Source organism: Marmota monax, unplaced genomic scaffold, assembly GCF_021218885.2.
Source record: "Marmota monax isolate L192 unplaced genomic scaffold, Marmota_monax_Labrador192_F-V1.1 WCK01_AAM20220418_F8-fsc00004, whole genome shotgun sequence".
Taxonomy (NCBI): domain Eukaryota; kingdom Metazoa; phylum Chordata; class Mammalia; order Rodentia; family Sciuridae; genus Marmota; species Marmota monax.
Window position 1 is genome coordinate 5890897 of NW_026692881.1, and position 27454 is coordinate 5918350.

The 27454-nt window shown below is 36.3% G+C and overlaps 1 protein-coding gene across 1 annotated transcript in view; it reads left to right on the forward strand.

The window, feature by feature from the left end:
• The window catches only part of Bmpr1a (bone morphogenetic protein receptor type 1A), a 132753-nt gene that overhangs the window by 52455 nt on the left and 52844 nt on the right, over positions 1–27454 (forward strand). The window contains exon 2 of the mRNA XM_046450300.2: positions 4888–5000. The gene's annotated coding sequence lies outside the window, so the exon portion shown is untranslated. The remainder of the gene's footprint in view (positions 1–4887; positions 5001–27454) is intronic.

The following is a 27454-nucleotide window of genomic DNA, read 5'->3' on the forward strand; positions in this document are numbered from 1 at the left end:
GGTGGTTCAGTACTGGGGATCAGAACCAGGAGCATTCTACTTTAAGCTACATCCCAATGTTTTTTGTTTGGTTTTGAGAGAGGGGCTTCTTACTAAGTTGCTCAAACTGGCCTAAATTTGTGATCCTCCTTCCTTAGCCTCCCAAGTCACTGGGATTATTGGCCTAAAAAACCATACCCAGCTCATCTGGCTCTTTGCTTCATCCAGGAAAACCTTCCCCATAAGCTCCCTAGCAAGTGAACTCTCTTTGTCTTACTGGCCAGAATAATCCACTGGCAAAAAGAATGGAAATTACCACAGTTGGCTTAGACCAGAGCATTCTAGCCCAAGAATCTTTCTCTGATATCTCTTCTGGAAGAAACTTTTCCCTCTTGCCTTTTGTTCTCTTTTGTATTTCAGATAGGTTAGATTTTCTAAATAACTTAGTTTCTTATTGAGTCATTAATATTAGGTACTTCAAATCAGCTAATATTTGCTGAAATCTTATTCTATGTCATTTAACTGTGCTAGATTTTAGGATACAGAAATGAAACTATAAGAAGCATTGTTTGATATGGAAGTAACTTCAACAGAAGAATTATGCCCTAAAGTTCATTTGTATTTTATATCAATATATGTATGTATGTATGTGTGTATGTGTGTGTATGTATGTATGTGTATGTATGTATGTATATGTAGGCATGTTTAATGCCATTATTTTATCTTTGGATTTATGAGAAAAGGCATCTTTAGTTTCAAAATCAAGCTTACTTTCAATTGATAAAAATTAACTTTTGGAACATTTAGAACACAACTTGTTGATGAGTTGATCCTCCGTATCTGTGTTATTTGGGTTCAAATGAATGAATGCCAAAACTAAATTATATTGTTCATTTGAGTTACTTAAAGCAAAAACCATGTTATATTCTCTACAGCATAATGTTTGAGTGTTCTAGTTAACATGCTAAAGATTTTAATAGTACTGTCTTTTGCTTAAGATCCCAACTGAAATGTTTCTAAAATAAAGATGATTTTGTGATTTGGTTCTGATTTTTTTTAAAAAATGGTTATTTGAGTGCAGCTGTAGTGTTAATATAGTAAGCAGTGTTTGTACAGTAGACATACTATTTTTTAGTTGTAGGTGGACACAATACCTTTATTTTATTTTTATGTGGTGCTGAGGATTGAACCCAGTGTCCCATGCATGTAAGGCGAGCACTCTACCTCTGAGCCACAACCCCAACCCAGATGGGGTGCTTTTTATGGGTGTTGAAAGAGAGAAGAAATGAAGTTAGAGATGAGGGAATTGGGAGTGGTAGAAAGGAAAAATGTGCAATCTAATCACTTATTCTGAATGCTAAAAATTCCACTACATTTTGATAACTATTATAAACTCAAAAAGTAATTCTAAGCTTCAGTTTTGATTGATTATATTTATCAAAATCATACTTATGCTGTATTCTTTTGTATTAAGTACATTGTCCTTAATACAGGAATTAATGGTGATATTCTGACACCCCAGAGTTGAAGATAATTATAATTCCCATAATGTGTGTCCTTGATGGGTTCTGGGTTCTGTATGGTGTGGGTATGTGTGGTGTTAGGTATTGAAGCCCAGAGCTTCACACTGAGCAAATGTTCTACCACTGAGCTAGCTGTACCTGCAACCCCTAGTGATCCAAAAGTATCTTGGTGGCTTAAGATTTAAACATTTTAATAATTTTGAAAACCAAGAGGAAAGTCAGGCGTGGTAACACACACCTGTAATTCCCACAGTTTGGGAGGTTGAGGCAAGAGGATCACAACATCAAGGTCAGAGTCAGCAACTTAGTGAGAGCTTTGTTTCAGAATACAAAGGGCTGGGTAGATAGCTCAGTGGTAAAGTGCCTCAATTCAGTCCCCAATACCAAAACAAAACAAAAGATGCATGCAAAAAACAACCAAGAGGAATGTGTACATCTTGATAGCAGGAACATGTATTTTGTAAAGGAGAATGTGGGAATAAAAATAAAATATGGGAATTGTCTGCTTTTTGTGCAAATAATTAACTTGAGTAAATTCTAATGTTAGCTCTTCGTTATAAAACATTAGAGTATACTTAGGTTTGATTTTCATTTATTTCAAGTCACTAAGAAACTGATATTTGTAAAAGAATTACCTTCTCTTTAATGTGCTTTCTACAGTTAACATGTTTGAAAATTTTAAACATAAAATCTTTAACATAAAAACACTTATTATGAGAAAAGGCATCTTTAGTTTTAGCATCTGGGGCTGTGGCTTAGCGGTAGAGAGCTTGTCTAGCATGTGCAAGGCACTGGGTTCAGTCCTCAGCACCACATAAAAATAATTAAATAAATTTCCAACTACAACTAAAAAAATACTTATTTGGTGTTTGGTTTTAACTGGCATACCTGTGATTGTGGGATATAAGTTTACAATGCTCAGACTGCTGTAAGTTGCCTTGTAAGTTAAGTGGTTGAAGTTGTTTGGAACATTTTGCCTATGTAAATCTTGTTCCCTTCTATATGTGTGCATATTTATAGATTTGTGCTTACAGAACTATGGCACTATATTGCAAAGGTCCTAATCTTTACTGTATTCACACAATTTGTAATATGTAAGAAATTATTTGCAGACCTGTACTGTGAAGTATATCTTTCCTCTGACTTGTTTTGGTTAGCTCTGAATAATGAAGTCAAACCTTACTTGATTTTCCTTAGTGAGTCTTAGGGTCAATTTTCTTTCTTTCTTTATTTTTCCTTTTTTATTAAAAATAAACTTTAGATTTAGGTAGTTATGTGTTGTAACTCAAGGAAACAATATTGTAATGATTAGTGTTGTAATAAACAATGATTGGTAAGTGGTTTACATGTTATTTATCATTTGCTCCATTGGAAGTATCTGATAAAATTAGAATCAGGCCGTCTCTGTTGGCTGTCTTTGGTTTTATGCAAATGGATTAATATGAGCTTTGTTTAATGCAGTGATTACTTCCTCTCTCTTTCTGTACACAACCTTAGGGAGGAATGGTGTAGTTGTAGTTGGGAAAAATGGCTTTGGAGGAAAATTTTTATGCTGTTTATAAAGTGGAAACATAATGCCTTTATTTTTTAACTAGTGTGAGGGAAATTCTTAGAGATTATGAATGTCTGAAAAAATAAAACCATGAAGTCTCCAATCCTGCCATCGTGCATTTTTCTTAGTGACAATCTGAGGGTTTTAAAGTCATATAAGTACTCCCCCCAAAAAGTTAGAGACCTGGTTAAGTTGTAGGTAACTAGTAACTAGTACACCAGAAGACTGTTAAAGGCTCCTAAATGCAGACAAAGCATTACTAATTGCTTTCAGGGTCAGGCTGACTTTACTTGGACCATGAAAGATTTAGCATAGTCCTATGGCTGCCTGCTTGCTGAGTAAAGAGTCTTGTCTTTAACAAAGACTGCTATCTGATATGCCAGACCGTTTCATGTTGCCCTCGTTTACATGAATTTAGTCATTATTGCCAAGACTACTAAACCTCAGTGCAACATAAATGATACTTCTAAATGGTCTTGAAGACAAAGGCCTTTAACCTTGCAGTGGGATGTAGGTATTGTTTACATAGCTTTTAAAATATGGAACAGAATACTTTGCTATTTGAAGTTTCAATTAAAAGATACATTCAGGAAAAATATTTTTAAAAAATCTACAAGTAAAATACCACACATCTTTAAGTAAAGTAAAATTTCTAATGTTTTCCATCTTTTAGAATGTTTATTCCTTGGAACGGTAGGATCCTAATGACACTATTAACATGGGTCCAATCCCATCAATGCAACTAATTCTTCACACTCATAAATCCTACTATTCTAGGTAGAAGTTAGAATGAAATTAAAACTGGTTAATGAAACTTGATAAAAAGGGGCAAAGGAAATACTAGCTAGATGGTCAAATATGTTTTTGCCCATGTAAGAATATGAATTTTTTATTGTAATACTTATTGAATTGATATTTATTTTACTGTTTATTTTAATACTATTTAGCTAGCCCTTATTATTATTATTTTTGGTACCAGGGATGGAATCCTGGGGGCACTCAACCACTGTGCCACATCCGCAGCCTTTTTTTGTATTTTATTTAGAGACAGGGTCTCACTGAGTTGCTTAGAACCTTTCTAAGTTGCTGAGGCTGGCTTTGAACTCAAGATCCTCCTATCCCAGCCTCCTGAGTCACTGGGATTACAGGCATGCACCACTGTGCCCGGCTAGCTAGCATTTACATTCAGTAGTCTTCATTGGTAGGTTTGACTGTTAGTGCAACCAAATGTATTTTTTTAAACATTTATGTAGTTTTTAATTGTAGTTGCACACAATACCTTTATTTATATGTGGTGCTGAGGATCGAACCCCGGGTCTTACACATACTAGGCAAGTGCTCTACCACTGAGCCATAACTCCAGCCCCTGTATTTTTTAAAAATTTTTTTCTTTTTAGTTATACATGTCAGTAGAAGGTAGTTTGGAAAATTATACATTCATAAAATATAACTTATTCTATTTAGGATCCTATTCTGTGGTTGTATATGATGCAGAGTTACTCTGGTCGTGTATTCAAACACAAGGCTAGGAAAGTTATTGTGTGTTTTTTTTTAAATGATGAAATTTTTGTTTCTCAAAACTATAACATGGAAATTTTATAGGTGACATCTTTTTTTTCCCACAAAACTAACTTTATATGCTTCATTATTCAGAGGTTGGGAAAATAATAAAAGTGATGGGTTTCTAAACAACTGGAACTTTTCATTGTCTTTACTTTGAAAATGTGTTATTTTACATATGAAATATTTTTAGTATTGCTTTAACATGTGTTAGAAAATTCTGACAAATAAAAGTTCTTTCTATCTTAAGTTTAAGTTCTTTTTTCCCCCCAGATTTATGAAAATATGCATCAGCTTAATACTGTCTTGGAATTCATGAGATGGAAGCATAGGTCAAAGCTATTTGGAGAGAATTGGAAGTACAGTTTTATAGCCACATCTCTAAGGTAAGGAAAAGATTTTAAAGAAAATAATAGAGTAACATGAAAATTTTTCTTTCTTAACAATTGAAAATAGTCCTTCCGTATTACCACTGCAACTTTATTTGAGCTTCTTTATTTTATTGGTAACACCACAACTTTGTGTTAGCTACATTAGTTTCTTAAATCACCTTCTTTATGAGTTCATACGTAATTCTTATGTATTTTTCTTCTCTTGTAAATATCGAACTTTTTCAGGAGTGAAAATATTTCTTAACAATACCACTTTCTTAACTAATTATAGAAAGTAAGTATTATTTCTTCCTTCAGGATTTTATTTCTTCCCATAAAGACTGGAAAGCATAGTTCAGAATGGAAAACTATATTAAAAATGATGTTTACATTATTTTGAAATTTTAACACATTTTACAGTTAAGATTTTAAATATCTTAGAATAATAGATCTTTGGAAGTAAAATTTAGTTTAAAGAAGTAGAAACTGTAGTAATGCCAGAAATAGGAAAGAAATCATTCTAAGACAATATTTGGAGGAATTAGCTCATTGCTTTGAGATTCTTTTAGAGCTGGATGTGATGGAGCATACTTGTAATTCCAGCTACTTTAAAGGCTGAGGCAGGAGGATCTCAGTTTCAAGGCCAGCCTGGCCTCAAATGTTTCCCCTTCTGTTAATGATCTCTTTATCACCCAAGAAAAGTTTTAGTGTTATATCTGATTCCTCATGTTTTGCATCTTATACCTTGTCAGAGATCAACTCCTGTTAGTTTATTCTATAGCATATCATGAATATTTTTATCACCTATTTTCAGATTCCTAATCACCATCCAGGTTTAGGGCCTTACATGACATTATACTGGAAATATTGCAGGGCTTTCCTATTTGTACTAACCTATTAATCAATCCACTCTAGCATTCTTATCTTAGTAGTCACAATACTGTTTCCCAAAGCATGCTGAATGTACTGTACTGTTGATAGCATTCAAAACGATTTTTTTTTTTTTTTTGGGGGTGTGTGTGTGTATACCGGGGATTGAAGTCAGGGGCACTTAACCATCAAGCCACATCCCCAGGCTCCTCCCCTCCCCCCTTGTATTTTATTTAGAGATGGGGTCTCACTGAGTTGCTTAGGAACTTGCTAAGTTGCTGAGGCTGGCTTTGAACTCATGATTCTCCTGACTTAGTCTCCTGAGCCGCTGGAATTATAAGCGTGTGCCACTGTGCCTGGCCAGGTTTTAGTTTTATACAGGTGAATTTTTAAAGATTTTGTGTTGGGTGTGGTGGTACATGCCTATAATCCCAGCAATTTGAGAGACTGAAGCAGGAGGATTGCAAGTTTAAAACCAGCCTTAGCAACTTAGTGAGACCCTAAGCAACTTGGTGAGACTCTCAGAATAAAAAAAGGATGAGGATGTTGCTCACTGGTTAAGTGCCCATGGGTTCAATCCCTAGTACTAGAGGAAGAAAAAAGTACTAGCGGAAGAAAAAGATTTTAATAGGCACATGTCTGTTTTGATAACCACCTACTCACTACTCACTTACAAACAGTAAAAGTAACAGTACTTTGCCCTTTCTCTGTTTTGAGCTATGGTTCAGAAACTTGAGTTAATCTTACCTGTAGTTCATGTATGTAACTAACTTAATTTGTTCTCCATAAAGCCCCTCAGATGATTCATTTTAATCTCCCTTTTTTTTTTTTGGTTACAAAGATTGAACCCAGGGGTGCTCAACCACTGAGCCACTTCCCCAACCCTTTTTTCTTTTTCTTTTGAGACAGGGCCTTGCTAAATTGCTAAAGCCAGCTTTGAACTTGTGAGCCTTCTACCTCAGCCTCCCAAGCCAATGGGATTATAAACATGTGCCATCAGGCTGGGCTTCTCCTTTGTTTCTGTTTTATTTATTTATTTATTTATTTATATTTTTAGTTGTAGATGGACACTATATCTTTAATTTTTATGTAGTGCTGAGGATCGAACCCAGTGCCTCGTATATGTGAGGCAAGCACTCGACCACTGAGCTTCAGCCCAGCCTTTCCTTTGTTTTTGACCCTTACTTCTGTTTTCCTCTCTTTATGCTGTTGGACAGCACTTTAATTTGTGTCTCACATATGTCAGGTAAGCGCTCTACAACCGAGCCAAAACCCCCCCCAAACCCTTAAGAAGTTTTAATACTAAAAAAACTCTGTATATTACTGTATATACATTTTTCATTGCTTCTGACATTAGTGTCCCATAACGTACAGAACCACGTTTTTACCATTTTAGAGTCACTCTACTCTGTTCAAAAGCAAGGCAATAGAGCCAGCTTGCTTCAGTTTGAATCCTGACTTTACTACTACTTCTTAGCTAGAGAAAAGGACTTATAAATGGGTAGTTTATTTGAGAAATGAAACAAAAAGAGGAAATGGGAGAAAAGGAAAAATGGACAGAGAAGATGGTAAATGTATATATTGTGTGTTATGAGTTAGTTACCACTATGGGAAACTGGATCTCAGTCCTCTGAGAACCCTCTGAATGTACCTTATAGTCTTGCCCTACCAAAAGACTGTGTTATACCTCGAATGTTACGTGTTGTTCATTAAGGGTTCTTTTTGAGCTCTAGCACTGGCATTTCTGTCGCTGTACCTCTAGACTGCACAGTACTCTTTAGGTTTGGAGAAGTCTGAGGAGTAAAGTGAGCCATGCTTTATAATCTGGATGGTGTCTCTTGTTGGACAGTGTAGAACTGCCCACCAGAGCGGCAGTGACAAAATGGAGGTGGAGAGGATGTGACACTGGATGGTGTCTCTTGTTGGACAGTGTAAAATTGCCCACCAGAGCTGCAGTGACAAAATGGAGGTGGAGAGGATGTGTTAAAGAATACCAACAAGTATCTGCTAGAATCTCCACTGTTTATCCCTCAGACTACCTTTGCCACATTAAATCTACCTTATCATCTACCTTCGAAGTGGTGGTTTGTTATAATCACTTAAGAAATATCCAAAACAAGAAGGTTACTGGAATAAACTATAATTTCCACTACTGCAGCTGATCCAGAGGCTTATAATTGATACTCAAACCATGAGATACTCCGTAAGCCTTCACTTCAGATGGAGGTGCTGGCAATAGGATGTACTCTGGGCAGGGAAGGCAAATACACATCTGGATTAAGAGTTTTTTCTGCACTGAGAATACGTTAGTTAACACTCAACAGCAGCAGTAATTATGTCAGCCTTCATAAAAAGGAGCCTGTGATGTTGAGTCTAGGTAAAACCTTCCTCCCTTTGTTAGTATGACTGCTGCATTCATGGACCCATGCTCTAGTATTGAGGTGACCAAGACAGAAACTGACTGGCTGATAGCATTGATGATGAATCATCTATCTGTGGTTGCCTATAGTTAAATGCCTCTACTGTGACTGGTGCTTTGTGGTGGTGGCATCTTGGGCTGACTCCTACAGGGCCATTCAACATGGATTTTCTCTACGATCTTGTTTCTTATTTTCGTATTCTCCCAATCAGCCAGACCATTCTCTACTGCCCAGGAACCTATGGATTTTTTTCTTTGGTTTCTTCTCCCTTTACAGTACTCACTCTCTCCGTAATGTCTTTCAGAGCCTTGTGAGTAGACTGTTGAACAGTAGCAGTCTTCTTTTTGGCTTGTATCTGTTAACTAGGTCCCAGACTTTTTTCCCCATTATTGCTTACTGGAAACTTACTATAAAGTTATTGGTATGAGCATAAATTAGAGACATCAGTGTGGTAGAAATAGGTAATATGAAGTTCTGAGCCATCTCTTGGAGTTTATTAGTGTCCTGTGGACCTGCCTAGGCCTTATTCCAAGTACTGTGTCCACTATACAGTGATTGCTGCTAAACCTGGCCTTTTAACTTGGTGGCTCATGATGGTAGCTCCAGTCACAAAATCTTTTTTTTTTAATATTTATTTTTTAGTTGTAGTTGGACACAGTACCTCTGTTTCACTTACTTATTTTTTCTGTGGTGCTGAGGATCGAACCCAGGGTCTCGCATTTGTGAGGTGAGCTTTCTACTGCAAGCCACAACCCCTGCCCTCCAGTCACAAAATCTTTGTAATGTTTTTTTTTTTTTTATTTTTTTTTTTTTATTTGGGTTCTTTATGAGGCCCATCATCATGTCAAGAGCTGCTTTTCCAACAGTGTTATAAAAGGGCTATCTTTGCTTCAGAAAATCTAGAGGTTGTTCTACAACTCTCCCATAGGAACTGGCCAGAAAACCCACATAACAACCCATATTGTACTTCTAGTGCCTTTGAATCTGTTTGGCCTGAACATTGGGGTAGTTTGCTCAGTTTAATTTGCTGAGAGCCTTTTCTCCTCTTGGTCCTAGTCAAAACAAGCAGCTTCTGAGTCACCTAATGTCTTGTGTTAGTTCTGCCTAGGTAGTTCTAGTCTTAAGCTTACACTTCCTGCTGGTTATTGAGTTCCCTTTAAAGGAGTTCTGTGAGTTTTATGCCCATTCCTAGGATTTTTGGGCTACCTTTGCACTTACTTAGTTCTGACTACAGATACCTCTTTTCTAGTAGATATTGGAAGGAAGGGTTCTTTCTCCTGTGTACTGACAACAAAGGAGCCAACAAACATCCATTTCTTGAGGCTCTAGGACAGGTTCTGAGTGTTTCCAGGCACTCCTACATGCAAGATTCTTCAGCAGTGTAGTCTGTGAGGGTTGCCTTTAGGTCTGCTGAGATGAGCCTTTTGAGGGCCTTGAATGCAGCTAAGCAGTGTATCCCTGGTCTTATAGAAAGATGAGTATGTCTTTACTATATTGGTTTCTCCTTGATTTACCTGCACACTCACTCCTGTGGAGAAACATGGAACTCACAGTTTCAGAAACATCATCTCACCTCTTTAATTATTGTGCTTTTCCAGAAAGGGAGATAGAGAGAAGTTTTTTCCTACTCTCTTCCATTCAGATTGCATCCTTATAACTTTAAAGTTTTAAAGATACCATTATAGTTTTTCTTTAAGTTTGGTGAATATGCTTCTGATATACTTATTTGATTCCTCTCCAGTTTGGATGCTTTTAGATTCAATGTTTGTGAATTTATATCTTCATATGATACATCAGGAAGAGCATGTCCCAAGATTTCCAGCAGTATATGTGTTAGCCATCTTCCCATTATTATCATAAAATACATGAGATGGTTGACTTAAACAGAGAAAAGGTTTATTTTGGTTTACAGTTCTGGAGGTCCCAGTTCAAGATGAGGTTGCTCCAGTTGGATCTCTGAGAAGGAATGCTTGGTGTGGCTAACTGCTCACCTCATGAGCCAGGAAGCAAAGAGAAAGAGACTTAAGTTCCACAGTCTGTTTCTAGAGCATGCCCTCATAGATCTGAGAATCTCCCAGAGACCCTCCTTAAAGTTTTACCACCTCTCAATAGTGCCACCTTCATCCAAACCACAGCAACATCTTTTCGTATTCTATAGTGGCATTCAACTTATAACTTTAAACTGTTGCCTAACAATTTCTTTCTGTGCTACCATTTTATAGTTTAACTATGTGTAAGGTAATTTCCAATCTAGGTATCTCAGAAACAGTTTTTAATTTTTAGAAGATGTGAACATTAATAAACTATCATATAACTTTTAAACAATATATACCAAATCATAAGTCCCTCTTCACTATCTTCTGTCCTGTTTCTTTACTCACTACTCTTCCTTTTATCTTATTTTCATCTCACTGACTGCTGATTTATAGTTAGGTTATGATTTTTTAATGATTCTTCACCCTTTTAAGGTATTTTGGTATTTAATACATTTCTAGAAAATCATGCAGTGGGTTCTTGATTTTCAGATTTTAAAATTATTCATAATGAGCTCAGTACAGTGGTGCATGCCTGTAATCCCAGCAGCTCAAGAGGCTGTGGCAGGAGAATCGCAGGATCAAGGCTAGTCCCAGCAATTGTGTGAGGCCCAAAACAACTTAGTGAGACTCTGTCTCAAAATAAAAAGGAATGTGGATGTAGTTCAGTGATAAAGTGTCCCTGTGTTAGATCCCGAGTATCAAAAAACTAAAGTTTATGCATAATAAGACTGGGTGTGGTGGCACACACCTTTAATCCCAACAACTCAAGAGGCTGAGGCAGGAGGATCACAAGTTCTAGGCCAGACTGGGCAATTTAGATCCTTTTTAATCTTACAAAAAATATAAAGGGCTAGGGGGTGTATAGCTCCATGGTAGAGTGCTTCTGGGTTCAGTCCTCAATACCACAGGGGAGAAAAATTATGCATATTGAGAATATCTGCCTCATAAATTGAGTATGAGGATTAAATGAATTAACATATGTAAAGTATATAGAATAGTTCTTAGTACATAGTTGGAGCTTTTTAAGTGTTAGCTATTATTTTTTATAATTGAGTATTAATAATTATTGATATGCCTTCTTATACTTAATATTGTTTGTGTCTTCTTTATTTTCATATGATAAAACTTTTCTAGAGATATGTAGTAACAGCATTTATTTGGTTTTATAGGTTAGTTCTGTTTTTGTTATATATTTAATAATTTTTGAATTTAGCATATTAATTTTTCTTCTACTTTCTTTGCTATCCATTCTAGTTCCCCAGCTCTGTAACATACACATCCCTTTATTTTAACACTGTTCTATTGTATTTGTATTGTATATATTGATTTAGAATAGTAAGGCCACATTTGATCATTGTTACAGCCTGATTTAGAGCTGCTTATGTGTTTTCAAAAGTTTCTTTCACCTGTTCCTCCTAATGGTCTATAATCTCTCCAACAACCTAAATCAGGCAACCTCTCATGACATCTTTATCTCTACTTCCATTCAGCTCTAGAAGTTTTTAAATCCTGTTAGCTGTACCTCTATAATTGTTTTCTCCATTCCCATTTCCTCTCAGGCAGACTGCGTTACTTCTTTCTTGAACTATTGTAATTATACTTAAGATTCTCTGCTCCACTCCTCTCACGTGTGTAGTGCTTCTACAGTGATCTTCCTAAATCATAGTGAGCTTACTTCTTTGCTCAAAAATTGCAATGATTTTTTTTTCATTGTCTATTGAATAAAGTTGGAGCTTTTTTACTCTAGCACTTGAGAGTCTTCACTTTTTTTTTTTTTTTTTTTTTTTAACCCTCTCTTCTTTTAAGAAAGTCATGATTGATGGGCTGGGGATGTGGCTCAAGCGGTAATGCGCTTGCCTGGCATGCACGGGGCGCTGGGTTCGATCCTCAGCACCACATAAAAATAAAATAAAGATGTTGTGTCCACTGAAAACTAAAAAATAAATATTAAAAATTCTCTCTCTCTCTCTTTAAATAAAAGAATATCGTGATTGATAAGATAAATTAAACATAAAATTAGTATGCTGTTTTTCAGTCTTACTGATATCTCATTCTGTTTTTAATCTTGATCATGCTTTCCCATTTTTATGCTTCTTTTCCCCCCCCCCTGATTTCCCAATCTGGAATGCCTCCCTTACATCCTTGTATGGTGGAATCTGCCCATTATTCAAGTGTGAACTTAGGTGTCAGCACCTTCATGAAGGTTTTCCTGATCCGATCGTCTAGAGTTAATCTTTTTTTTTTTTTTTTTAAAAAAAGCTTTTCCATAGCTTTGGGTTTGAATTCCAGCCCATGCTTTGTTAGTAGTCATAGAGCTTTTGCATATACCAGTAAATTCTGTACCTTAGATCGATTTGTACATCTGTTTGTCAAGATAGCCAATGAATCAATGAATCACCTGGGTATTTTATACAAAACAAGTTCAGATTCAGTGGGGTCTAAGGTATATAACCTGAAGATCTGCATTTCTGACAAACTCACACTAATTCTGCTGTTTAGTGAACCAAGATTTGACCATTAACGTGGAATCCACTAAATTGTCTACTTATGCCCATTTTAACCTTTACTGGTTTTTAGCACTATTCCTTTAATTTAGCTCAAGATTTTCCTCTTTAAGGCCATAATTGTTAAAATATATGGCCCTTATATTAAATGTTCAGGGAACAGACCCTGCTTTTTAAAAATAAAGTAGTGGGTGTATTGTTTCACCAGTAGGAGAGCTATGTAATTGTGAATATGACTTTATATTCTTCTTTCATAGTATCAAAAACAATATTAAAAGAAAAAGCTAGTAAACTGTATAGGTTAATTATTTATGATAGTGGAAAATACTGAGATAATGAAATAATGAAAACATGAAAGGTAATAAAAATATGAAATAAGGCAGAAATATTGTAGGAATAGGGCTTTTAAGTATAATAGTGTTCCCCATTTTATGTTTTATGACGTAGATCAAATTTCTTTTCTCTGACATCTAGAAATCACAGAAAGACGGCAATTATGAGCAAATTTCTTGAGCTAGCACTTGGATAGAGATTGTTGGGTTAGTGGCTGGCTATAACTGTAAGATCTGGAGATGTATTTTTAGGTATCATTATATTTATAAAGAATTATGAGAGTGTATTATGTGATTTTATAGTTGATTTAATTTCCCAATTACATTTTCCTTGACAAAACTTTTTTTATTCCTTTCATTTATTGAACATTTATTATTTTCTTTGGTAATACGCTAGACAGTGTAGAATACAGTGCTATTAAGATAAGCAGAAAAATTGCCTGTCTAATCTTTATATGAGGAGGAACAGTATCTGTCACTATTGAATCAGTGCATGGCACATAACCAAGTAATCAGTAAATTGCCTTTTTTGTTTTGTATTGTATTTTTGCCATGTTGGGAATTAAACATACTAGATAAGCACTTTACCTCTGAACTACATTCCCAGTTTCAATAAAGTTTCTGGGTAAATATTGGCCAAAAATCTGTGAAGCTGCTATAGTGCATTTCTGAGTACACTAGAAATATAAGTGGAACACTTCACTCAACCCAATGAGACATCAAGGATTGCTTGCAAAAGATTATTCATAGATCAGGTCCTGAAGAATGAATTGTTGTTAACATGATGAGGAACAAAGGCAGAACATAAAGAATGTGCAAAGGAATGGTAGCCTAAAAGGGAATGCTTGTCAAGATGATTTAACTTAGTATTACTGGAGTACTGTTAAGCTGTGGAGGTGTGGGTGGATAGTGTTGGAAGGTATGACAGAGGTCAAGTCATAAAAATTCTTCTTGTGTCTTGCTAATTCCATTCTGTGAAATGAGGTTTTTGAGCCAAGAGAAGGAAAGGTCATTAAGTTTTAAAAGTTAGTCCAAACTACACCTCCCAACTCTTTAAAGATGTATTCTTTTCAAGCACACAGGGAATATTTTATAAAAGTAACTTTATTGGGTTGTACAGCATGATTCTAGTACATTTCATATAATTTTCGATCATGTTTTCTGGCAAAAGTGCACTTAAGTCAGAAATGATTAACTATACTAACACACACAAACACACACTCGGAAATTTAAAAACATATTTTTGTAAATCTCACAGGTCAAAATTAAAACAATGATGCAGATCAGAAAACACTTGGAACTAAACAATAAGGAAAATTAAAACGGTGGCTGGTGATATAGTTCAGTTGGTAGAGTACTTGCCCAGCATTCAAAAAAAAGAAAGAAGGAAAATTAGAACACATTAAAATCTCTGTGATACACTAAATCTTCACATATTTCTATTTAAAAGAATTAATATTATGAAGGTAATCTAAATTAGAGAAAGAACAATAAAATAAATTCAAGCAAAGTGAAATAGGACGTAATGAAGATAAAAATAAATAGTTACAGAGCTCTTGCTGTGTACAAGGCAGACAGAGTTCTGGGTTCTTTACAAGGATTATTTTATTTAATCTTTACAACAGCCATTTCAGGTAGGTTCTATTATTATACCCACTTTACACAGAAGAAAACTGGTTTTGAGAGAAATGGATTCAAGCTTCCAACTAGTAAGTGATAAGTTGGAGTTTGAAATTAATGAATTTTTGAACAAGGTACAGTGGAAGGGATTAACAGGTCAATGCTGTATTTTTTTTTTAAAGCTAATAAATTATGTATAAGATTGGTCAAGAAAATAGATAATGGATGTAAAGAGGCTACAACTTCATGTATAGAAAAGATTTTTTAAAAAAGAAAATACCCTAGAATAACTTTTTTTTTTCTTTTTGGCCTTTATTTTTATTTTTATTTTTATTTTTTATTGGTTGTTCAAAACATTACAAAGCTCTTGACATATTTCATACATTAGATTCAAGTGGGTTATGAACTCCCATTTTTACCCCAAATACAGGTTGCAGAATCACATCGGTTACACATCCACATTTTTACATAATGCCATATTAGTAACTGTTGTATTCTGCTACCTTTCCTATACTCTACTATCTCCCCTCCCCTCCCATCTTCTCTCTCTACCCCATCTACTGTAATTCATTTCTCTCCTTGTTTTTTTTTTCCCGTTCCCCTCACAACCTCTTATATGTAATTTTGTATAACAATGAGGGTCTCCTTCCATTTCCATGCAATTTCCCTTTTCTCTCCCTTTCCCTCCCACCTCATGTCTCTGTTTAATGTTAATCTTTTCCTCCTGCTCTTCCTCCCTGCTCTGTTCTTAGTTGCTCTCATTATATCAAAGAAGACATTTGGCATTTGTTTTTTAGGGATTGGCTAGCTTCACTTAGCATAATCTGCTCTAATGCCATCCACTTCCCTGCAAATTCCATGATTTTGTCATTTTTTAGTGCTGCGTAATACTCCATTGTGTATAAATGCCAAATTTTTTTTATCCATTCATCTACTGAAGGGCATCTGGGTTGGTTCCACAGTCTAGCTATTGTGAATTGTGCTGCTATGAACATCATTGTGGCAGTATCCCTGTAGTACGCTGTTTTAAGGTCTTCAGGGAATAGTCTGAGAAGGGCAATAGCTGGGTCAAATGGTGGTTCCATTCCCAGCTTTACCAGGAATCTCCATACTGCTTTCCAAATTGGCCGCACCAATTTGCAGTCCCACCAGCAATGTACAGGAGTACCCTTTTCCCCACATCCTCGCCAGCACTTGTTGTTGTTTGACTTCATAATGGCTGCCAATCTTACTGGAGTGAGATGATATCTTAGGGTGGTTTTGATTTGCATTTCTCTGACTGCTAGAGATGGTGAGCATTTTTTCATGTACTTGTTGATTGATTGTATGTCTTCCTCTGAGAAGTGTCTGTTCAGGTCCTTGGCCCATTTGTTGATTGGGTTATTTGTTATCTTATTGTTTAATTTCTTGAGTTCTTTGTATACTCTGGATATTAGGGCTTTATCTGAAGTGTGAGGAGTAAAAATTTGTTCCCATGATGTAGGCTCCCTATTTACCTCTCTTATTGTTTCCCTTGCTGAGAAAAAACTTTTTAGTTTAATTAAGTCCCATTTGTAGATTCTTGTTATTAACTCTTGTGCTATGGGTGTCCTATTAAGGAATTTGGAGCCCAACCCCACAATATGTAGATCGGAGCCAACTTTTTCTTCTATCAGATGCAGAGTCTCTGATGTCAAGCTCCTTGACCCATTTTGAGTTAACTTTTGTGCATGGAGAGAGAAGGGGATTCAATTTCATTTTGTTGCATATGGATTTCCAGTTTTCCCAGCACCATTTGTTGAAGATGCTATCCTTCCTCCATTGCATGCTTTTAGCCCCTTTATCAAATATAAGATAGTTGTAACTTTGTGGATTAGTCTCTGTGTCCTCTATTCTGTACCATTGGTCCACCCGCCTGTTTTGGTACTAGTACCATGCTGTTTTTGTTACTATTGCTCTGTAGTATAGTTTGAAATCTGGTATCGCTATGCCGCCTGATTCACACTTCCTGCTTAGAGTTGCTATTGCTATTCTGGGTCTTTTATTTTTCCATATGAATTTCATGATTGCTTTATCTATTTCTACAAGAAATGCCTTTGGGATTTTGATTGGCATTGCATTAAACCTATAGAGAACTTTTGGTAATACCGCCATTTTGATGATGTTAGTTCTGCCTATCCATGAACAGGGTATATTTTTCCATCTTCTAAGATCTTCTTCTATTTCTCTCTCTAGGGTTCTGTAGTTTTCATTGTATAAATCTTTCACCTCTTCTGTTAGGTTGATTCCCAAGTATTTTATTTTTTTTGAGGATATTGTGAATGGGGTGCTTTTCCTCATTTCCGTTTCAGAAGTTTTGTCGCTGATATACAGAAATGCCTTTAATTTATGCGTGTTGATTTTATATCCTGTCACTTTGCTGAATTCATTTATTAGTTCTAGTAGTTTCTTTGTAGACCCTTTTGGGTCTTCTAGGTATAGAATCATGTCTTCCGCAAATAGTGATAATTTAAGTTCTTCTTTTCCTATTTTTATGCCTTTAATTTCTTTCGTCTGTCTAATTGCTCTGGCCAGTGTTTCGAGAACTATATTGAATAGAAGTGGTGATAGAGGACATCCCTGTCTTGTTCCAGATTTTAGAGGGAATACCTTCAGTTTTTCTCCATTCAGAATGATGCTAGCCTGAGGCTTAGCATAGATAGCTTTTACAATGTTGAGGTAAGTTCCTGTTATACCTAGTTTTTCTAATGTTTTGAACATAAAGGGATGCTGTACTTTGTCGAATGCTTTTTCTGCGTCTATCGAGATGATCATATGGTTCTTATCTTTAAGTCTATTGATGTGGTGAATAACATTTATTGATTTCCGTATATTGAACCGTCCTTGCATCCCAGGGATGAATCCTACTTGATCATGGTGCACAATTTTTTTGATGTGTTTTTGTATCCAATTCGCCAGAATTTTATTGAGGATTTTTGCATCTAGGTTCATTAGAGATATTGGTCTGTAGTTTTCTTTCTTTGAGGTGTCTTTGTCTGGTTTCGGAATCAGGGTGATGTTGGCCTCATAGAATGAATTTGGAAGAGATCCCTCTTTTTCTATTTCCTGAAATAACTTGAAAATTATTGGTATTAATTCTTCTTTAAAGGTTTTGTAAAACTCCGCTGTATACCCATCCGGTCCTGGGCTTTTCTTGGTTGGTAGTCTTTTGATTGCTTCTTCTATTTCATCCATTGATATTGGTCTGTTCAAATTGTGTGTATCCTCCTGACTCAGTCTGGGCAAATCATTTGACTTAAGAAATTTATCGATGTCTTCACTATCTTCTATTTTATTGGAATATAGGTTTTCAAAATAATTTCTAATTGTCTTCTGTATTTCTGTAGCATCTGTTGTGATATTGCCTTTTTCATCCCGTATGTTAGTAATTTGAGTTCTCTCTCTTCTTCTCTTCGTTAGCATGGCTAAGGGTCTGTCGATCTTATTTATTTTTTCGAAGAACCAACTTTTAGTTTTGTCAATTTTTTCAATTGTTTCTTTCGTTTCAATTTCGTTGATTTCTGCTCTGATTTTAATTATTTCTTGCCTTCTGCTACATTTGCTGTTGTTTTGCTCTTCCTTTTCTAGGGCTTTGAGATGAAGTGTGAGCTCATTTATTTGTTGGTTTTTTCTTTTTTGGAGGAATGACCTCCAGGCGATGAATTTCCCTCTTAAAACTGGTTTCATTGTGTCCCATAGATTCCGATATGTTGTGTCTGTATTTTCATTTATCTCTAAGAATTTTTTGATTTCCTCCTTTATGTCTTCTGTAACCCATTGATCATTCAGTAACATATTGTTCATTTTCCATGTGATGTAGGATTTTTCCTTTCTTTTTTTATCATTGATTTCCAGTTTAATTCCATTATGATCAGATAAAATGCATGGTATTATCTCCACCCCTTTATATTTACTGAGGGCTGCCCTATGGCATAATATATGGTCTATTTTTGAGAAGGATCCATGTGCTACTGAGAAAAAAGTATATCTACTTGATGATGGTTGATATATTCTATATATGTTCGTTAAGTCTAGGTTATTGATTGTGCTGTTGAGTTCTATAGTTTCTTTATTCAACTTTTGTTTGGAGGATCTGTCCAGTGGTGAGAGAGGTGTGTTGAAGTCACCCATAATTATTGTGTTGTGGTCTATTTGATTCTTGAACTTGAGGAGAGTTTTTTTTATGAACATCGCAGCACCATTATTTGGTGCATAAATATTGATAATTGTTATGTCTTGTTGGTGAATGGTTCCTTTTAACAGTATATAATGTCCTTCCTTATCCCTTTTGATTAACTTAGTCTTGAAGTCGATTTTATTCGCTATGAGGATGACCACCCCTGCTTGCTTACGAGGACCGTGTGCGTGGTATATTTTTTCCGAACCTTTCACCTTCAGCCTGTGTATGTCTTTTCCAATCAGATGTGTCTCCTGGAGGCAGCATATTGTTGGATTTGTTTTTTTAATCCATGTTACCAGCCTATGTTGCTTTATTGGAGAGTTTAAGCCATTAACGTTTAGAGTTACTATTGTTATATGGTTTGTACTTCCAGGCATGTTTGATTATTTATCTTTTTTTTTTAAATTTAGTTTGTTTCTCCATGATTAGCTTCCCCCCGCCCTCTGTCTTTACTGAGTTACTTCCCACTGTTGGTTTTGGTTATTGTTTTTCATTTCTTCCTCGTGTAGTGTTTTGCTCAAGATGCTTTACAATGCTGGTTTTCTGGCTGCAACTTCTTTTAACTTTTGTTTATCATGAAAGATTTTTATTTCGTTGTCGTACCTGAAGCTTAATTTTGCTGGATACAGAATTCTTGGTTGGCATCCATTGTCTTTCAGTGTTTGAAATACGTTGTTCCAGGATCTTCTCGCTTTCAGCGTCTGTGATGAAAAATCCGTTGTTAACCTTATTGGTTTACCCCTGAATGTAATCTGCCTCCTTTCTCTTGTAGCTTTTAATATTTTCTCTTTGTTCTGTATATTGGATATCTTCATAACAATGTGTCTTGGCGTTGGTCTACTGTGATTTTGTGTGCTCGGTGTCCTGTATGCATCTACAATTTGTATATCCGTTTCCTTTTTTATTTCTGGAAAGTTTTCTATAATTATTTCATTCAGAAGGTTGCTCATTCCCTTGGTTTGAACCTCTATACCTTCCTCTATCCCGATGACTCTTAAGTTTGTTTTTTTTTATGTTATCCCATATCTCTTGGATGTTTTTCTTGTGATTGTTTACCAGCCTTTCTGAGTTGGCTAGACTCTTTTCAAGATGACATATTTTGTCTTCATTATCTGACATTCTGGCTTCTACTTGCTCCACTCTGTTAGTGATACTCTCATTTGAGTTTTTAATTTGGTTTATAGTTTCCTTCATTTCTAGAATTATTGTTTGATTTTTTTTTATAATCTCTATCTCCTGATAAAGATGCTTATTTGCTTCTTTTATCTGTTTATGTAATTCATTTTCAATGTGTTCTTTCACTGTTTGAATTTGCTGTCTCATATCCTCTTTAAGATTCCATTCTATCTGTCTAAGGTATTCCTTGAGTTCTTTATTTGACCATTTTTCTGATGCCTCTAGGTCCTCCTGAATATTTAGGCTGGCCTGCATTGTTTGTACTCCTTTTCTTCCTTGCTTTTCCATGCTGCTCATGTTACTTCTGGTTCTGTTTGACTGCTGAGTTACTGTTTACTCCTATAAATTTATTTGATGCTTGGGAGGAAAGGTATTAGAAGGGAAGGGAAGAAGTCACTAAAGAGAATGAGAGTAAGCAGGTAGAATTCAAGGAAGGGGGAATAATGAAATTGAAAAGAAATGAAAAGACAAAGAAAAAAATAGAAAATAAAAAAAGAAAAAAAAATTAAAAAAAATAATAAAAAAAAAATAAAATTAAAAAAATAATAATAAATATTTTAAAAATTTTAAAAATAAAAAAATGAAAATGAAAAAAAACCCCAAATAGTAATAAAAAAAATTAATAAATGCAGTCTTAGAGTTTGATTAACTTCTCTTCCAGTAGGTGGAGCTGCGCCCACCGGGCCAAGTTTCTCCTCTCAATACACGGGAACAATCACTGTGCAGCAGCTCCTCCTCCCAGACTGGGCGGGTCTCCAATCCTGAGTGCCTAGGCCTTTTCTTGTGTCTTTTCACTTCCCCACTTTTCTTCAAGCCAGGCCCCACTCACTGGTGATGCTCACCACAATACTGGCCACACGCCCGGTCTGCTGCTCCTGGGAGCCCTATTTTCTTGAACGACTGGGCATACTCTCCCTGTTTGCCATTCCTTCAGACCCTAAGTTTGTGGAGCTTGGGGCTGAGAACCCTCAGCAAATTTTGCTTGCCCTCCTGTAGCCATGCCCCCTGGTAGCTGGTGCAAGAGACCTCAGTTATCAGCACTGGTGGGAGCGGTAGCCGGGGTTTCCGCGCCGCGGGTCCCGCGCCGCCCTTGTTCTGACTATCACGCTCACAGGAGAGGTGGGAGGGGCCCTTAAGTTTTCCCCGCTGTGTGAAGAGGAAGGGCTAGGGGGTTACACACCTGTTTCCGCCGGTTTCAATGAAGTTATCTCCTCCACCGCATTCTGGTGACGTCAGTTCTCTGCCATGGTGGTATCCCATGCAAATGGCAACAGTTCGTTCCCTTTGCCGGGTGACCAATGCAACGGGTTGGTCCTGACTGTCTCTCCCAAGCCCCATCTCGATCCTGTGGCCACTGCCTATGAAGGCTCGGTTGGTATTAACCTCTGCAGGTTCAGAAGGGCCGACCAGTTGTTAGAGCGGGATCGTTTAGTGCTGAGTCACAGCGGTTTGTCTGCGAGACGCAGGTGAACGGGTACTTGAATTCAGCCGATCTGGGCTCGGTGTGTGTTCTGAGAGGCCCAGACTGTTTGCCCCAGATCCATGTCAGCTCAGCATTGCCTAGTGATCCTGAGCAAACAGCATTTAGATGGTTTACGACTCCCTATGCCGCCGCAGCTGAAGAGGTCAGAGACTTGATCTCTCCACGCCCGTGGCCATGTTGGATCTCCCCCTAGAAAAACTTTATGCTAACAAATTTTACAACTTAAATGAAAATAAATTATGACTTAATAAAATTAACTTAGACCAAGTGGTAAACCTAGGTATCATAACTGTTAGAGAAATTGAATTTGTAATTAAAAGTGTGAGTTCTTTCAAACTATTCAGGTAGCAGAGATGTCCAGATTTACATAGACTATTTCGGAGAATAGCAAAATAAGGAATATTCCTTAGTTTAGTGTATATGACTATTATAATCTTGATAATAAATCCAGACATATAATATGAATAAAAAGTTTTAGTCTTGCTTATGTGAAATCTAACAAAACATTGGGAAAATAAATCCAGTAGTGTATTTAAATGTTATATATAATATGTATAATACTGAATGTAATACAGTTCTGACATAATTAGTATCAGACCTTACAGGTTTAAGGGCACAGTCTCCGATAAGTCTGCCCTCATTTAAAAAATAAAAATATTGTCCTCATTACAGGTGCCAGTTACAAGTTTGTTGGTCCTCCACTTGCCTTTCAGACTGATTGCAAATCCAGGGTTCCCATGAATAACCTTAAGTTACATAAATCACTAAGATGACTCATAGAACTCAGTAAAGTTATTATAATTACAATGTTATTATAAAAGATCCAGATCAGGGCCAGGGTAAGTCTGAGAGGATTCCAAATGTGGAGTCCATGCCCTTTTTCCTGAGATCAGGACTTATTACCCTGCCAGAACATCGAACATAGGTTCACCAATCAGGAAACTTATCTGACCTGTAGTTTCCACAGGGTTTTTGTGTAGGCATGAATAAATGGTTAGGTGACTCAGTTATTAGCTTTCTGCTTTCTTTCGAGTCTGGCTGACTCAAAGCCCCAACTCCCTAAATGCATGGTGGTCTTTCTGGTGTCCAGCCTCCATACTGAGCCATCTTGTTGCTATAGACTAAAGAATGATCCTAGACTCCTTTTATCCAGGAAATTCTAAGAATTTAGATGTTCTCTCCCAGGAACCAGGGGCAAAGACCAAACAAATTATTATACAGCAATGACAAACTAAAATTATCATCATTGTTGCATAACATTTTATCTCAAAATTTAATAATTTGAAACACTAACTTGGAACCGCTTATCTGGGAGGTTCCAATTCTGGGTATCTCATTAGGTTACAGTTTTACAAGGCTGGGAAGGCACTGGCATCTTCTCAGCTTCTGGGGAGGGTCTTATGGTGGGAAGTGGTGCATGCAAAACAGAGATATCTGTGAGGAGAGAAAGACCAAAAGGTGCCAGGCTCACTTCATAACAACTCTTTCTCAATAAGTAACCAGGGTGTGGTGGGGCACGCCTATAATCCCAGTGGCCCAGGAAGTTGAGGCAAGAGGATGGCAAGTTCCCTGAGCAATTTAGTGAGATTGTGTCTCAAAATAAAAAGACTAGGGATGTAGCTCAGTGATTAAGTGCCCTGGGTTCAATCCTCAGTACCAATAATGAAAAAACCATGCCAGTCTCTTAAGAACTATGTTAATCCCTTCAACTCCATGGCATGATTACTTCTTAAATATCCTTCCATATTTCAATATAATTTCACATGTTGAGTTTTGGTGGGGCAGACCACATCTAAACCATTGCATCCCCACTTGAAGAGAGGAGTATGAAAGAATATGTAGATATATTTAAAACCCACTACAGATGACTTACTCTTTAAGATAGCTCTCAATGACAGTTATTAATTAATCTAACACATTGAAGAAGAAAAACCTTGTGATTATATCACTAAATGGAGAAAAACCACCTGATGAAATTCAGTTCCCATTCATGATAAAAACTCTAATTTAGCAAACTAAGAACAGAAGGGAACTTCCTTAGATGATAGAAAGCATTATTGATTTTTTTTTTTTGGGGGGTGCTGGAGATTGAACCCAGGGCCTTGTGCATATGAGGCAAGCACTCTACCAACTGAGCTATACCCTCAGCCCAAAAAGTATTGTTGAATTTATAATTAACTTAGGAGCAATTGACATACCTGATATATTGAGACAATATATATATATATATATATATATAATGCAGTATATCTTTCCATTTATTAAAGTTTATCCCATGTTCTTTAGGAGTATGTTAAAATTATGCTTACATCAGTGTTTTGCATTTGGAAAGTACAATAAGGTATGGTAAAAAATGAAATAATTGCCTGGTATAGTGGCATACACCTATAATCCCTCTGGAGGCTGAGGCAGAAAGCTTGCACATATAAGACCAGCCCTAGCAACTTAGGGAGAACCTGTTTCAAAGTGAAAAGTAAAAAGGGCTGGGATGTAGCTCAGTGGCAGAGTTCTCCTGGGTTCAATCCTAGTACACCTCCCCAGATCAACCCCCCCCAAAATTTATCAAGATACCTACCAAAACTATCATTAGACCCAGAATTCCACTTCTGGGAATCTGTCCTACAGATTTGTCTGCCCTGTACTCACCAATTACAAAAGCATTTATTCAAGTTTATTTATTGCAGCATTGCTTATAATACCAACATGTTAGAAATAAGCTAATATGTCCATCAATAGGAGAATGGGCAAGTACAGTTGTGAACTATTATGATGAAACACTATATAACATTGAAAACAAATTACAAAGAACTGCTCATATATATACACTATGGAAATATCTCACAATGTATGAAAAAATATAGCATTTTACATATAGAACAATATTTTCATACATCTATAGAAAGTTTAAAAATATGTAAAGCAGTGCTCTTATGTGCTACTTACAATCTTTTCTTTAAAATCAAAAGATGAGCGCTGGGATTGTGGCTCAGTGGTAGAGCGCTTGCCTAGCATGTGTGAGACACTGAGTTCAATTCCTGGCACCACATGAAAATAAAAATAATAAAATAAAGGTACTGTATCCACCTACAACTAAAAAGAAATATTAAATAAAATAAAAAGACAAGTTCATGAACATTTAGTTCTCTCAGAAATAAAAATCAAAAAGGTTCCTGAGCTTCATTATACTAAAAGATAAACAGGACAAGTAATCATGTAAAGCCCATTCCATGCCACACAACTTCTAAATGAAAATACTCTAAACCAGCACATTTTAACCTGACCAATTATTCTGACACAGTAAGAAGTTAAAATATAGATGTTTCATCCACAAGGAAAAAAATTCATGGGCTTCACTTTTATACAGCAGGAATTTGTAATCTTTTTTAGCTGAATATTTGTGAGGTTTTAGTTTCCTGTAGTTTTGTGGATCATGTCTGTCAGGAAAGAATTGTTAAAGATATAATTTTAACACCCTGTGCTCTTATTCAGGACTGTTGGAAATTTACAGTTTACATATACATATTACCTTTGGACCTTTCCTTAAATCTATTTACTGAAACGTTACAGTTGAATTTAAATAGTGCTTTGACGTTGCCTTTGTCAGACCACATGGTTTGTACAAAAAAAGGGCTATATTTTCTTTTTGCCCATGATTATTACCATAATTATTTATCTTAGTATAACTGTACTGTAAAAAGACTTAAGACATTGTTTGCCTTAGGCAGTATTGTAGATTTGGGGAAATTATGTTTACATTTACAAGCCTTTCTTAAGACCTTTTAATTTATATTTCAAACCTGAGGCTATGTATGAAAACAGTACAAGATTTTCCTCACTGGCTTTTGTCACAAGTTAGGACTGGAAGTGAGCAAAAGGAAGTAGTATGGTTTTTGTATCATTTCAGTTGTGTTAAGAAAATGAGAGTTTATCCCTTGCCCTCTCTTTTAGTAAAAAGTCTGGTTTGTATATAAAATAAAAGGAATGGGTATAGCATTTTAATTCCTGCTGCCCTGTTAAAGTCATCCCCTAAGCAAATATTTACTTCGTACCAATTGTATGCCAAGCACTGTTCTACGTATTACAGATCCAGAGTGAATAAAACAGACAACCCTGCCCTTCTGAATCCTCCATTCTGGAGCAGGTGGCAGGCAATAAACAAAGAGTAAATGATATAACAGATTACAGCCAAATGCTAAAGAGAAAAAAAAAATTGCAAGGAGGGAGGACAGGAGTGCCAGTGAAGAGGATGCCCTTATAGATTAAATAGGGTGAGTGGAAACAATGTAAATCATAAAGAGATTTTGATTGAGTAAACTCAGAACTGAGAGAAGGCAGCAGATTATTTCAGATGTCCTGGAAGGAGTGTTAAAGGCAGAGGGCCCTGCAAATATACTAGTCCTGAAGCGGAATTATATAGACCTTCTTTAAGAATTGAGTGGGCCACTGCAGTTGAATAGAGCAAGTAGAGTCATGTGGACCTTTGTAGACTTTATTTTTACTTAGAGTGAGTCAGACACTTTTGGAGGGTTTTGAACAGAGGTGTGATGTGATTTTATTGTGCTTTTTAAAAGAATTGCTCTGTGTGTTGAGAATGTATGGTAGGGCAAGGGTAGATTCAGGGAAACTAGTTAGGAGGCTGATTCCATAATCGAGGCAAAGAATCTTAGAGGCTTGGACCACCGATAGCAGTGGAGGTAATGAGAAGCTTGTGGGTTCTGGATGTTTTTTGAAGGCAGATCCAATGGATTTGATGAGAGATAGGATATGGTTATACAGCAATGTGAAGCAGTGGTCAAGAATGATTGGGAATTTAGCCCTAAGGAATTAGAAGAGTAAAGAAGCTATTAGCTCAGATGGGAAAGACCAAGAGACCAGCAAATTTGGGGACTGAGATGGGAAATATCAGGAGTAACATTTATATAGCTGCTGATAACATTGTTAAGTCACTTTTTTGTTTGTTTTTTTATTTTGGTATTGGGAATTAAATTCAGGGGTGTTCTGTAACTGTGTAACATACCCAGCCCTTTCTACTTTTTATTTTGAGACAGGGTCTCACCAGGCTGGCCTCGAACTTAGAATACTTGTGCCTTGGCCTCCTAAATCACTTGGATTATAGGCATGTGCTAGTTTAAGTCGCTTTTTATACTGTTTGAGTCATCTTTAAAATAATTTGTTCTTTCTTATAACATATGTGTCATCAATTTTTTTTTTTTACTTTGGTCAGAATTGTTAATTTTATGCTAATCAAAGATAGAACACTGAAGTGTGCCTTTCCCTTTATTTTTCATATCAGTTGTATGTTTTTGATTGTCACAGAAAAACGGACTCTAAGACCTAAAAAATGGCTCTTAGCTAAAAAGTCCCTAAGTAATTCAGACTTTACCATAAGACTGCTTGAGCTGCTCATCCATGTCTCCAAAGATGTAGTTTCTTTCAATTTCCTGGCACTGCCTTCTGATTTCCCTTCTGGTCCCAACCTAGTTGCCAGCAGCTTCTGAGACTGCTGTTTCCTTATTCATATTCAATATGAAAGAGTGACTTTGTCCCTGCACCCCCAGCCAGAGTCCTGAGACTGTATTAGACCAGTTCAACCCTGAACTTTTCCTTGTGGCATGGAAGGCAGAATATGTGTATTGGCTTAGCCTAGAACAGATCCTCTATTCTTGGAGCTTAGGGGAAGGATGTACTCTGAATTTTTAAAAAGTCATAGAAAAAAGTAGAAAGAGATTTATTGATTTTTAAAAATCACTTTTTCATTCTACAAGCACTGGTTAACACAAAAAGAACAATTCCTTTTTAAAGTGGTCAGGTAAGAACAAAATAAAAATAA